Source organism: Eptesicus fuscus, chromosome 1, assembly GCF_027574615.1.
Source record: "Eptesicus fuscus isolate TK198812 chromosome 1, DD_ASM_mEF_20220401, whole genome shotgun sequence".
Classification (NCBI taxonomy): Eukaryota; Metazoa; Chordata; class Mammalia; order Chiroptera; family Vespertilionidae; genus Eptesicus; species Eptesicus fuscus.
The window spans coordinates 24133696-24147134 of record NC_072473.1 but is presented as its reverse complement, the minus strand read 5'-3'; the positions used below and the strand labels follow the sequence as shown (position 1 = coordinate 24147134).

At 40.6% G+C, this 13439-nt stretch overlaps 1 pseudogene; it reads left to right on the top strand.

Moving 5' to 3' along the window:
* Positions 1 to 7698: 7698 nt before the first annotated feature.
* On the top strand, positions 7699 to 9015 carry LOC103297870 (cerebral cavernous malformations 2 protein-like; annotated as a pseudogene).
* The last annotated feature ends 4424 nt before the right edge of the window (positions 9016 to 13439 follow it).

Genomic DNA, 13439 nt, shown 5'->3' with positions numbered 1-13439 from the left:
ACTGTGAGGCGTGCTGGCTCCTGTGACCACAGGGACCGTGGGGCATGCAGCTTGTCCTTTTACCAGGCCGCAGGTGCAGGCACTGGCACCCAGGACCACAAGGTGGGTGGCTTGTGCCTCTCCCGGGCCACAGGTGCAGGCACAGCCGCTGGCACCCAGGACCATGGGGTAGGCAGCTTGTCCTTCTCCCAGGATGCAGCCGAGCTGGTCCCCATTCCTCTCTCACGAGCTCATTTGTGCCTGGCTGGTCCCCATTCCTCTCTGCCCAGTGTTGAGTGTCTGAGCCATTATGGCGTTATGGCGTGAGGGCGTGATGACCATTTGCATATTAGATCTTTATTATATAGGATGTCCACAACAGCTAAATATACAAAGACAGAAAGTAGATTTGTGATTTCCTAAAGTTGAGAGTGGAGGGAGGAATGTGGAATAACAGCTATTGGGTATGAGGTTTCTTTTCAGGGTGATGAAAATATTCTAAAATTAGATTGTGGTGATTGTTGTACAATTTTGTGACTATACTAAAAACCATTGAATTTTACAGTTAAATGGTGTTTTATGATTTGTGAATTAGATCTCATTAAATATGTTTTTTTTAAATGTAATGCCAGAAGAGGAAACACTACATAAGATGGTATAACTGGATATTCTGGTTTGAATACTGGATTCTGTATGGCTCTCATTCCCTGGCTGCTGGTATTGAACTGTTCCATTGACTGCTTTTGGCCCAATTGTTTTTGTTTTTTTAATGACTCAGTAATTCTGGAAACCTAGCTCAGCAGATCTGTGTGCTGACCCCAGAAAGTAATGAAATGTCTATATTGTTTTCAGGACAAACCTCTGTTTTTAGGTGCCAATGAGAGTTAGACAGTCATCAGAAAGGATGGCTGAATAACCCTCTAATTGAACGATTTAGCAATTGATAAAATTGGCCTTTCCACAATTAGACTAGCCTTCAGTTTTATAAGTGATTTGTAAAACTGGATTAGAATATGAAACCTGTATTTTACCATTAGACTTCATCACCCTCCTCCCATTTATAATTTGTTTCCATACTTGAGGAAAGCAGTGGTAATCCATTTAGCAGTTTCAAAATAATACAAGGAGAGAAGCTAAACAAACAAAAATAGTTACTAGCCTTACAGACTTATGAAGGCTAGACTAGACTCTATGTCCAAGATGGTCAACTCACATGGCTGACAGCTGATGCCATCTGTCAGCTGGAAATATAGCTGTAGCTGTCAACCATAAAACTACACATGACCTCTGTATTTATCATGGGCATTTCATAACATGGGGAAATATATATCAAACTCTCTCTCTCTCTCTCTCTCTCTCTCTCTCTCTCTCTCTCTCTCTCTCTCTCTCTCTCTCTCTCTCTCTCTCTCTCTCTCTCTCTCTCTCTCTCTCTCTCTCTCTCTTCTTTTTCTATCATGCCAACTTCCAACCCCAAATAATTTCCCTTGACATACAAATAAACTCTAGGACCAAAAAAAAAAAAAAAAAAAAAAAAAAAAAACCACAACAAACATTTTCTTATTCCCCACTCCAGCTATTGCCACACCTATCTCCTGATTTCAGCTATTCTTCAGATGTATCTTATAAATTAATTTTGTTCTTATCTCAGCATACCATAACTCTTTTTTTCTCCTTTAACAAAATTCTTTTATTTCCACCTCTTGTCCTTCTCCACACTGTTCTCCACATTATTGCCAAATGTTTCTAAGAAGGAAGTGTTCCAGGTGTTTTCTTCTGAGTTGAGCGAGATACTGCTCTTTTAATCTTGGCTGTTTGTGGGCATCACCTGGAGAGTTTAAGCAATCGCTTATGCTTGGATTCCACTTTCAGAGTGTGGACTGGGTATTGGGATGTTTACTAGTAAAAGTTCTCCCAGGTAATGCTAATGTGTGGCCAAGATTGGAAATGAACCCATCATCCTCTGAGTACTTCTTTCACCAGTCTCTACCCTTTGCCTACGGACAGATTCCATTTCTCTTACTGGATTGAGTTCCTCAAGGGCAGTGACCATTTCTTATTCTTTTTTTTTTTTTAATAGTAAAGTCTCTGGAGTCTGACCATCTAAGATTAACATAGCATGGACTCATAGGTTCTTACCATCTTATTGTCTTATACCAATGGTCAGAAACGTAAGTTAAAAAATAATTTGTGTTTGTGTTAAAGAATAAGTATCATCTTTGACTAGTTCCTGATTTTAAGAGGAATGTATCTCAAGGTTGTCCATTAAGTACAATTTTTGCTGTAAACTTTTGAATATAACTACTTATCAAATTCAGTAAGTTCTCTTTGATTCAAATTATTATGAGAATTCTACTGAGATAATGATCATATTTCTCCTTTAAAGTTCAATATGGAGTATAAATTCCCTAATGTTGAAACTATACATTTTATGATACATTCCTGAGAAAAAAATCTATCTGAAAATATGTTTATAAAATATAATCATTGGATTTACTTAACTCAGATGTGATGTCTATATTTATGGGTGGAGTAAGCATATAATTTTATTTTATTTTAATATCCTTAAAAGTCTTCTGGAGCCAAGGATGTATACTACCATATAAAATTGTCAGCTTTCCTTTTGTTAAATGTGATTTATTTCTCCACTTTATTTGTTTTACATAGTGTATTTCTTGTTTTATTTTTGTTCATTACTGCATTACATTGTATAGATAAAATGTCTTTTGCTGGTAGAAGCTGAAATAACTTATTTTTATTGTTCTCATTGTTTTTTTGTGGGGTTTCCAGTTGTTCAGTAATTAATCAACTACTTCTGTAATTTTGCTTCACACTCTATACAGAGAGAACTTATTTATTTATTTTTTTAAAGTTCATCCATCCCCCATCCACCTCCCCTTTGGCAATAATCAGCTTGCTCTCTCTATCTATGGGTCTGTTTCTGTTTTATTTTGTGCATTCATTTGTTTTGTTTGTTTTAGATTCTACATTTAAGTGAAAACATGCAGTATTTGTCTCTTTCTGTCTGACTTGTTTCACTTAGCATAACACTATCTAGTTCCATCAATGTTATTGCAAAAAAATATTCCATTTTTATTGATAAGCATATTTTATTGTGATATGTATACCACATTTTATTTTTGTGTTTGTCTATCAATGGATATCTATATTTCTTCCATATCTTGGCTATTATAAATAATTAGAGGCCTGGTGCACAAAATTTGTGCACGGGGGTGTGTGTTCCTCAGCCCAGCCTGCACCCTCTCCAATCTGGGACCTCTTGAGGGATGTCCGACTGCCTGTTTAGATCCGATCCCAGTAGGGATCGCCCCCTGGTGCACAGGTGGGGGCCAGCTGGTAGGATCGGGCCTAAACGGGCAGTTAGACATCCCTCTCACAATCCAGGACTGCTGGCTCGCAACTGCTCACCTTCCTGCCTGCCTGAATGCCCCTAACTGCTTCTGCCTGCCAGCCTGATCAACCCCTAACCACTCCCCTGCCAGCCTGATTGATGCCTAACTGCTCCCCTGCCAGCCTGATTGCCCCTAACTGCCCTTCCCTGCCAGCCTGATTGCCCCTAAATGCCCTCCCCTGCCAGCCTGGTCACCCCTAAATGCCCTCCCCTGCTGATCTGGTCCCCCACAACTGCCCTCCCCTGAAGGCCTGGTCACCCCTAACTGCCCTCCCCTGCAGGCCTGCATTCCCCCAACTGCCCTTTCCTGCAGGCCCGGTTTCCCCCAACTGCCCTTCCCTGCAGGTCTGGTCACCCCTAACTGCCCTCCCCTGCAGGCTTGATCACCCCCAACTACCCTCCCTTGCAGGCCTGGTTCTCCCCCAACTGCCTGCCCCTGCTGGCCTGATAGCCAACAACTGCCCTCCTCCCTTGCAGGCCTGGTCCCTCCCAGCTGCTCTCCCCTGCTGGCCATCTTGTGGCAGCCATCTTGTGTCCACATGGGGGCAGCCATCTTGTGTGTTGGAGTGACAGTCAATTTGCATATTTCTCTTTTATTAGATAGGATAGAGGCCTGGTGCACAGGTGGGGGCCAGCTGATTTGCCCTGAAGGGTGTCCCGGATCAGGGTGGGGCTTCCCTTGGGGCATGGGGCGGCCTGGGTGAGGGGCCTGTGGTGGTGGTTTGCAGGCTGGCTATGCCCCCCAGCGACCCAAGCATAGGCCAGGGTCGGCGGGAAGCAGGTATCTAGGATTTATTTACCTTCTATAATTGAAACTTTGTAGCCTTGAGCAGAGGCCAGGGCAGGCCAGAGTGGGCAGGAAGCTTGGCTTCCTCCATTGCCAGGGGCAACCCAAGCCTCCTGCTCACTCTGGCTCTGTGGCCGCCGCCATATTTGTTGGGATTTACTTACCTTCTATAATTGAAACTTTGAGCCTTGAGTGGAGGCCAGGGCCAGCCAGGAAGCTTGGCTTCCTCCATTTCTGGGGGCAACCCAAGCCTCTGCTCACTCCAGCTCCATGGCGGCTGCCATCTTTGTTGGGATTTATTTATCTTCTATAATTGAAACTTTGTAGCCTTGAGCAGAAGCCAGGGACGGCCAGGGCAGGGGGAAGCTTGGCTTCCTCCATCGCCAGGGGCAACCCAAGCCTCCTGCTCACTCCAGCTCCGTGGTGGCCACCATCTTAGTTGGGTTAATTTGCATACTCACTCTGATTGGCTGGTGGGTGTAGTGGAGTGATGGTCAATTTGCATGTTTCTCTTTTATTAGTGTAGATTCTGCAATGAACATAGGACATATTTTTAAAATAATTTTTGAATTAGTATTTTTGTTTTCTTCATATCAGTATCCAGAAGTGGTATTTCTGGGCCACATGGCAGATGTATTTTTTTTATTTTTTTAAGAATCTCCATACTGTTTTATTTACTAGCTGTATTCAAAGTTCTCTCTGTTCCTTTTTAAACAAGCCCACAAACATTGCATAAATTTTGGGCACTACCAATGTTTAGCTAACCCTGGAAGTCAAGGAAGAAAGACAGGTTGCGGAGTATTAGAATTAGACAGGATTACTTGAATATACTATGCATGGCTACCAATCAAGACTTATGGTTATGTGGGCAGCTTTTAGCTTCTCAAAAAGAATAGTGTCTTTTGAAGGGGTTCAGGAGCACTGTGGAGAGTGAAGACAAGAAAGAATGGTGATTATGGCCATATTATTAGCTATTATTAGGTAAAAAATTATACATTTCCAATTCTGTATATCCCACACAAATACACATCCCCATGTGTGGCAATACACAAACTTTCTAATCCTTACAGCAAACTGATAACTTAGCTGATAATATTTCTATTTTGTGCCTACATAAATAGCAGATATAAAGATTATTTTAATTGTCTAAGACCTCATAGCTAGCAAATAGCAAGATTATGCAGTGTTCATTCTTTCTGTATATCACACTCTCTCCCAAAATGAGGTTAAGCACATTCTGAGAAATAAATTGAAAATACATGCACTTTCCAAGATCACTGTTAAATTCCTGCTGTTGAATGGTATTGTCTTTATTGTTTTATTCTCCGTTTTAGTCCTTGAAACTTCAAATGGATTTCATGTGTTTTGTTTTGGCCATTTGATTACTTCTTACATCCAAGATTTGGAAGCTTCGGAAGTGCCTTTGAGTAGATGAGTGTATAAAAAATCTGTGGTAAATATGTCAGCCATAAAAAAAGAAATCTTACCTTTTGGGACAGCATGGGTGGATCTGGAGAATATTGTGCTAAGTGAAATAAACCAGTAAGAGAAAGACAAATACCATATGATTTCACTTATATGTGAAATCTAATTAACAAAATAAACTGACTTGCCCTAGCTCAGTGGTCAGCAAACTGTGGCTCGCGAGCCACATGCGGCTCTTTGGCCCCTTGAGTGTGGCTCTTCCACAAAATACCACATGCGGGCGTGCACGTACAGTGCGATTGAAACTTCATGGCCCTTGCACAGAAGTCAGTTTTCAGCTCTCAAAAGAAATTTCAATCATTGTATTGTTGATATTTGGCTCTGTTGACTAATGAGTTTGCTGACCACTGCCCTAGCTGGTTTGGCTCCGTGGATAGAGCATCGGCCTTCGGACTGAAGGGTCCCGGGTTCAATACCAGTCAAGGGCACATGCCTGAGTTGCAGGCTTGATCCCCAGTAGGGGGCGTGCAGGAGGCAACCAATCAATGATTCTCATCATTGATGTTTCTATCTCTCCCTCTCCCTTCCTCTCTGAAATCAATAAAAATATATTTAAAACAAAACATAAATAAATAAACTGACAAACAAAATAGAAACAGACCCACATATACAGTGTACATAGAACAGACTTACAGCTGTCAGAGGTGAGAGGGTGGGAGTTAGGTGAAAAAGGTTAAGGGATTAAGAACAAACAAACAAACTCTTCATCACAGACAATACTATGGTGATTACCAGAAGGAAAGTGTGGTGGGGGGAGGTAGGAAAGGGTAAAGGGGGATAAATGTTGTTGGAAGTAGACTTTATTTGGGGTGGTGAACACACTGTACAATATACAAATGATGTATTGTAGTATTATTACATTTGAAAATAATCAAATTTTATTAACCATTGTCACTCTGATAATTTAATATAAAAACAAAATAAAATATATATTGATCTTTCCATATCAGGGCATTAGGAATTTCTTCAATATTTCTTTGGATGCTATAGTGTTTCATTTTCTAGACATACCATACTTAGCCAATCTATTACCATGGATATTTAGGTCATTTCTGACTTTTTCTTAATATAAACAATGCTGAAATAAATTACCTTTTATTTATGCCATTTCACATTGGTGCATGTATGTTTATATGATGAATGCCTAGAATTGAATTTGCTAGGTCAAAGAGTATGTGTGCATATGAATGTTATACTTTTGTACTACAGTCATTAATACATAAAAGTGCATTTTCACTCTTATGTTCATGAATATAGCATTTCACCAAGCTTTTCAGGTCTTTGTCAATCTGATAGTTGAAAATGCCCTTTCAGTAGAATCTCAACTTTCATCTTTTCTTTTATGAGTTAATTTAGTAACTCTTCATATGCTTAAGACCTATTTTTATTACCTTTCCTTGGAACTGTTGTTGTTTTTTTTTTTTTTTGCTACTTTTTAATTATATAGTTAATCTTACAGGTTTTTTTTTTTTATTGTAGGAGATCTTTATAAAATAAGGATATTATCCCTTTGTGAAATGTATTATTAGGGAATATCATACTTTATTGTATCAAAAATATCCCCAAATGGTTAAATGTTGTAGAAATATTTTTTTTCCTTTCACGATTCTACTAGATACAAAGTCCATGAATCAACAAATAGCTTCTAATTATGGGCCTAAGGTGACACCTCTGATTCTTACTAACCCCCAGAGATCAAGAAGAATGGAGAGATCCAGAAAAGTCTGCCCACAATATTTTAAGGGCAAGACTCAAAGATTTTATGCCTCACACTCACTCAAACCCTGTTGGCCAGAACTTTGATTAAGGCCATATCTAGATGCTCATGGGACTGGTAAATACAGCCTTTAGGTTGGCAGCCCTGTGATAGTGAACCTAATACTATAGGAATAAGCCCTGACAGCTGTGGGCAGAGATGGCAGCAGGGCAAATGACGGGCAGTGAAGGAACATGGCTGCAGCAATCACAAGGCTGGAGCAAGCATGTAGTGGTCATGGGGCTCCCATAGTGGTCAGGGCTGTGGGAACCACTCAGTAACATGGAGGAGCAGGACAAGAAGGGCAAGAAACCTGGAATTATGTTGGCTATTAAGCAAGTCATCTTCAAAGGTGAAAAGAGTGGAGAGAAGGTGACAGAGCAGTGCCCTATGCACATTGTGGTGCTGTCCCTGCCTCAGTGAGTGGAGCCTGACAGATTGTTGAGCAACTACATTGAGAAGGAGATAAAGTATTTGGGTAAGTTAATGTCCATAAACCTAAAATCATCCAGTAGGACAGGGATCCTGCACCTCATAGACAACAAAAAGAGAGCTCACCAGCTCCTCAGATAGTTGATCCAGGAGCATTATGAGCTCATCAGCCTGTCTGCCTAAAATGTCAAGCTGGCCTGGAGGGACAGGGAAGAAAGCATCTTCAGGGTCCCCATTCATGACATCAGTCCATGTCCTATATGTGACATGATGTCTTGCACTTTGTGGTCATGAAAACACCAAAAGACCCCAGTGTCTCTCTCAGCCAGAGTATGTGTGTGAAAAGTTCCAGAGGCCTCACCACAAGCTCCATGTTGGAGAGTGGAGTGGAGTCTGTGGAGTCTGTTGCCTGGTGATGCTGGCCATGGAGAGCCAGGTGGCAGTAGAGGAGCGAAGGCAGGTCTTCCAGATCATGTACACGGAGTCCACCATCAACTTTCTGGACAAAGCCATATTTGATGGGACCTCGACACCAACTAGCACCTGTCCGCCCACAGTAGTGATGACTCTTCCACCAAGGTGGACATGAAAGAGTCATACAAGACAGATGCCAGCACCTTCTCCTTTCCTGAGTGCAGCACACAGGTGACATCTTGTCCTGCATGTCCACAGTGTCCCATGCCAAGACACTTCGCAAGAGCAAGCTGAGCACTGTGGCCATGGAGTTACTATAGGACTACATGCCATGCTGCACAACAAGCTGTCCTCTCAGGTGATCCAGCAGTTTTCAGCTCTGCTTCATGAGTACCTCAACAGTGTTTGGTGCTCAAGTTCTCTGTGAACCTGCTGCAGTTCTGTGGGGACAGCTGTAAGTTCCTGCTTCTCAGTCTGTGGCCCTTCATCCCTGAGAATGACAGCCAGCACTTTGAGAACTCCCTCAAGACAATCAGGGTGAAGGACAGACACAACATCATCACTGACAGCTTCAGCCAATACAGGCAGGCCATGAGCTCCACCTTTACTTCCACCTCCAATAGGAACAAGGAAGCAGGCAGTTCCAACAACCAATCTGTGACCTTCAATATGAACTAACGGGACCACATGATCGCAGACATCAGCAATGACATCAAGGTGCTGGGCTCCAGGATGGACCAGGACTTGACCTGACAGTGCCAAAGCTCCCATGGGTCTGCCCTCACAATGTGGGGCTGGTGCTGGACCAGCCCCCTGCCTCTCCCAGCTCCCCCATCCCCATCCCCAACAAATATGGCCCTCTATTGTGAAAGAGACCCTGGTATGGGGCAGAGAATACCCCAAGCCACCTGCACATAGCTGTATCAGGATATCCTGTAGGCCAGACCCCACACAGCTGATGGTTTTACACATAACATTCCTATTGAAACTCTTAGAAACCTTTAAAGAAGTTGACTGCAATGTGAAAAAAAGAATAAATGCATACTTGCTACTGTGGACAATTATCAATTTTCCAAAACGTATAATTTTTCTAGTCCATCCTTTTGCTTTTGCTTATTGTGGATTGTAACTTGCAAAATGATAGTTTATTGCTATACCTGAATTGATCATTTTTGATGGTTTCTAGAGTTAGTGTCACCTTTAAAAATAGTGTTTTCATTCTTTGATTATCTTTTGAAAAACTTCTATCATTTCTTCTAAGAAATATTATAGGAGTGATGGCAGCAGCTCCTGCTGTTTCTATCTCTTCTTCCCTGTCTTATTCTTCCTCCTTTGACATTTGAAATCTAAAACATTAAAATATTAGTGTCATTATCAGTCAAAATGTATGACACCAGAAATAACATTTATATTTTGGCATTATATATCCACACAAATACTAGTCTTAAATATTTTCTAAGATTTATTCCATTAGTATGATCATTCTTCATGGACAAGTTTCAAGATATACTGAATTCCACTTATTTGTTTACTGCATTTATGTCCTCAGTCTATTGCTGTTTGGAAATTAAAAAGCACTGGTGGGGTGTAAGGAAACACAGACAACAGCTTAGGGAAAGACACAGGAGAGTTTGTTATGTTCATTAAATTGAATTAATAATTGAAATAAAAATAATATACTTTATAAAAGGTGATTTAATCACTTGGAAAATTTAATTATGGTGATCTGATTAAATTAAAGTGTCATAAAACATTGGTATCATCAGAATTGATTTGTAAGCACCATTGCAATTTTAAACTGATGAAGCTACAGCAAGACATACAATAATTTTTCCCTTCAGTTAAAAGTCAAAGGACTGAAGTTGTGATACAAAAATATATGTATAATAACTTAACATTTTACGTCCTCTCTCCCCACCCCTCTCTTTCTTTTCTCCCCTCTTCTCTCTCTTTTATTTTCCCCTATCTTATTTCCCATCTCTTCCCCTTTTTCTCTTACATTTTGTGCTGATTTCCAACTTCTACTGTCATACACCAATTATTCTGATTGCAGAAATTAAGTTCTTTAATTTTCTATTTGTGTGTCAGAGCAGGAAGCTGAGAGTGGTCCTTATTACAAATCTCATTACCACTCAAAAGAACAACTTTGACTCATTTATTAAAGATTATGTTTGCTATTAGCTATTAGTGATATATAAAAATTATATCTTGATACAAGTATGAAAGTGGTTAATTTATGAAATACTTTTTTTGAGATACCATTTTTAATTAATTAATTAATTAATTAATTAATTAATGTTTTATTGAACATATTGGGGTGACATTAGTTTGTAAAACCATACAAGTTTCAAATGTACATATCAATAAAACATCATCTGCACACTGTATCATGTGCCCATCACCCAAGCAAAGTCTCTTTTTTCCCCCATTCCTCCTCCCTTTGCCCACTTCCACCTAAACCCACCCCCTTTTCCCTCTAACTATCACCAAACTGCTGTCTGTGTCTATGTGATATATATAAATACATATATATGTTTTTTTTGCTTAATCCCTTCAAATTATAACTTATTTTCATTGTCAGTTAATGTATGCTAATCTTCGCTTTGAAGTTAACCAAAGTGTTATATACCCCAATGTTTCCCTTCTTCACTTATGGGTCAAGTATTTTAAAATATAATTTTTAATACTTAAATGTCAATCTTACACTTATTTTTATTGTGCTAAAATGTGCATAATATAAAATTTAACATTTTAATAAATTCTAATTGTAGTCAGTAACATTAAATATTTTACATTATTGTGCAACCATCATTATCTTCCATCTCCAGAACTTTTTCATCTTCCCAAACTGAAACTTGATATGCATTAAGAGATAATTTTCCAACACCTCCTCCTCTTATACCCTGGCAAGCATCATTCCACTTTCTGTTTCTGTGAATTTGAGTATTCCATGTGCTTCGTAAAAGTGTAATCATACACTATTTGATTGTGACTGTTATCTCATTAAGCAAAACGCTTTGCAATCCATCCATGTTATAGCATTTGTCAGAATTTTCATTCTTTTAAGGTTAAATAATATTCAATTTTGTATATATCGCATATTATTTATCCATTAATTGATATACACTTAGTTTGCTCCCACCTTTTGGCAGTAGGTAATGCTGCTATGAACAAGGGTGTACAAATATGTGTTCAAGGTTTTGCTTTAGTTCTGTAGGGTAGATATCTAAAAGTGACATTACTGAATCATATGCTAATTCTAAGTTTAATTTTTTTTAGGAACTATCATCCTATTTTTTATTGTGGCTGCACAATTTTACATTTCCAGCATCAGTGTACAAGGGTTCCAATTTCTCTACTTTCTTATCAACAGTTGTTGCTTTCTGTCTTTCTGTGGGTTTGCCCCCCCTCACCAGGTTCGCAAAGGTCATATATATTTGCAGCAGGTCAACAATTTATATGTTTATTTAAATTTTCATATAATTTAATTAAAAATGTTGTTGACAGTATTACAGATGGCCCCCAATTTCCCCCCTTTACCCCCTTCCTCTGAGCCTTCACCACACTATTGTCTGTGTCCATTGGTTATGCATAAAAGTTCTTTGATTAATCTATTCCCGTCTCTCTTGCTCCCACCTGAGATATATTAGTTTGTTCAATGCCTCTGGACCTATTTTGTTTGTCAGTTTATTATGTATATTAGATTCCACTTATAAGTGAGATCCTATGATATTTGTCTTTCTCTAACTGGTTTATTACACTCAGCATAATATTCTCCAATCCATCCATTCTGTGGCAAAGGGTAAGAGATCCTTCTTTTTTAGGGCCATGTAGTATTCCATTGTGTAAATATACCATAGCTTTTTTAGCCACTCAACTACTGATGGGCACTTGGGATGTTTTCAGATCTTAGCTATCCTCCTATATAATAAAGAGGTAATATGTAAATTGACCATCACTCCAATACACAAGATGGCCACGCCCATGTGGTCAAAGATGGCTGCCCGCATGTGGTCAAAGATAGTTGTCCCCATGTGGACGCAAGATGGCCACCACAAGATGACCAGCAGGGGAGGGCAATTGGGAGAAACCAGGCCTGCAAGGGAGGGCAGTTGGGGGCAATCAGGCCTGCAGGGGATGGCAGTTAGGGGTGACCAGGCCGGGAGAAGAGGGCAGTTGAGGGGGACACAGGCCTGTAGGGGAGGGCAGTTAGGGGTGACCAGGCTGGCAAGGGAGGGCAGTTAGGGGTGACGAGGCCAGCAGGGGAGAGCATTTGGGGGCAACCAGGCTGGCAGAGGAGGACAGTTAGGGGCAACCAGGTCAGCAGGGGAGGGCAGTTAGGGGTGACCAGGCCTGCAGGGGAGGGCAGTTAGGGGCAATCAGGCCAGGAGGGGAGCATTTAGGCATCAGTCAGGCTGGCAGTAGTGGTTAAGGGGTGATCAGGCTGTCAGGCAGGTGAGTGGTTGGGAGCCAGCAGTCCTGGATTGTGAGAGTGATATCCGACTGCCTGTTTAGGCCTAAACAGGCAGTTGGACATCTCTTGAGGGGTCCCAGATTGGAGAGGGTGCAGGCTGGGCTGAGGGACACACACCCGCCCGATGCTCTGTGCATGAATTTCATACACTAGGCCTCTAGTTGTAAATAATGCTGCTATGAACATAGGGGTACATATATCCTGTCTGATTGGTGTTTTGGGATTCTTAAGATATATTCATAGAAGTGGGATCACTGGGTCAAACAGTAATTCAATTTTATTTTTTTTTTTTTTTTTACTAAATTTCATACTGTTTTCCATAGTGCCTGCACCAATCTGAATTCCCACCAGCAGTGTATTAGGGTTCCCTTTTGTCCACATTCTTTGCCAGGACTTGCTGTTTGTTGATTTTTTTTTAATTTAATAAATCTTTATTGTTCAGATTATTACAATTGTTTCTCTTTTTTCCCTCCATAGCTCCCCTCCACCCGGTTCCCACCCCACCCTCTGCCCTTACCTCCCCCCCATTGTCCTCATCCATAGGAGTACGATTTTTGTCCATTCTCTTCCCGCACCTCCTACACCCCTTTCTCCCTGAGAATTGTCAGTCCACTCCCTTTCTATGCCTCTGATTCTATTATATTCACCAGTTTATTCTGTTCATCAGATTTTTAATTCACTTGACTTTCAGATTCACTTGTTC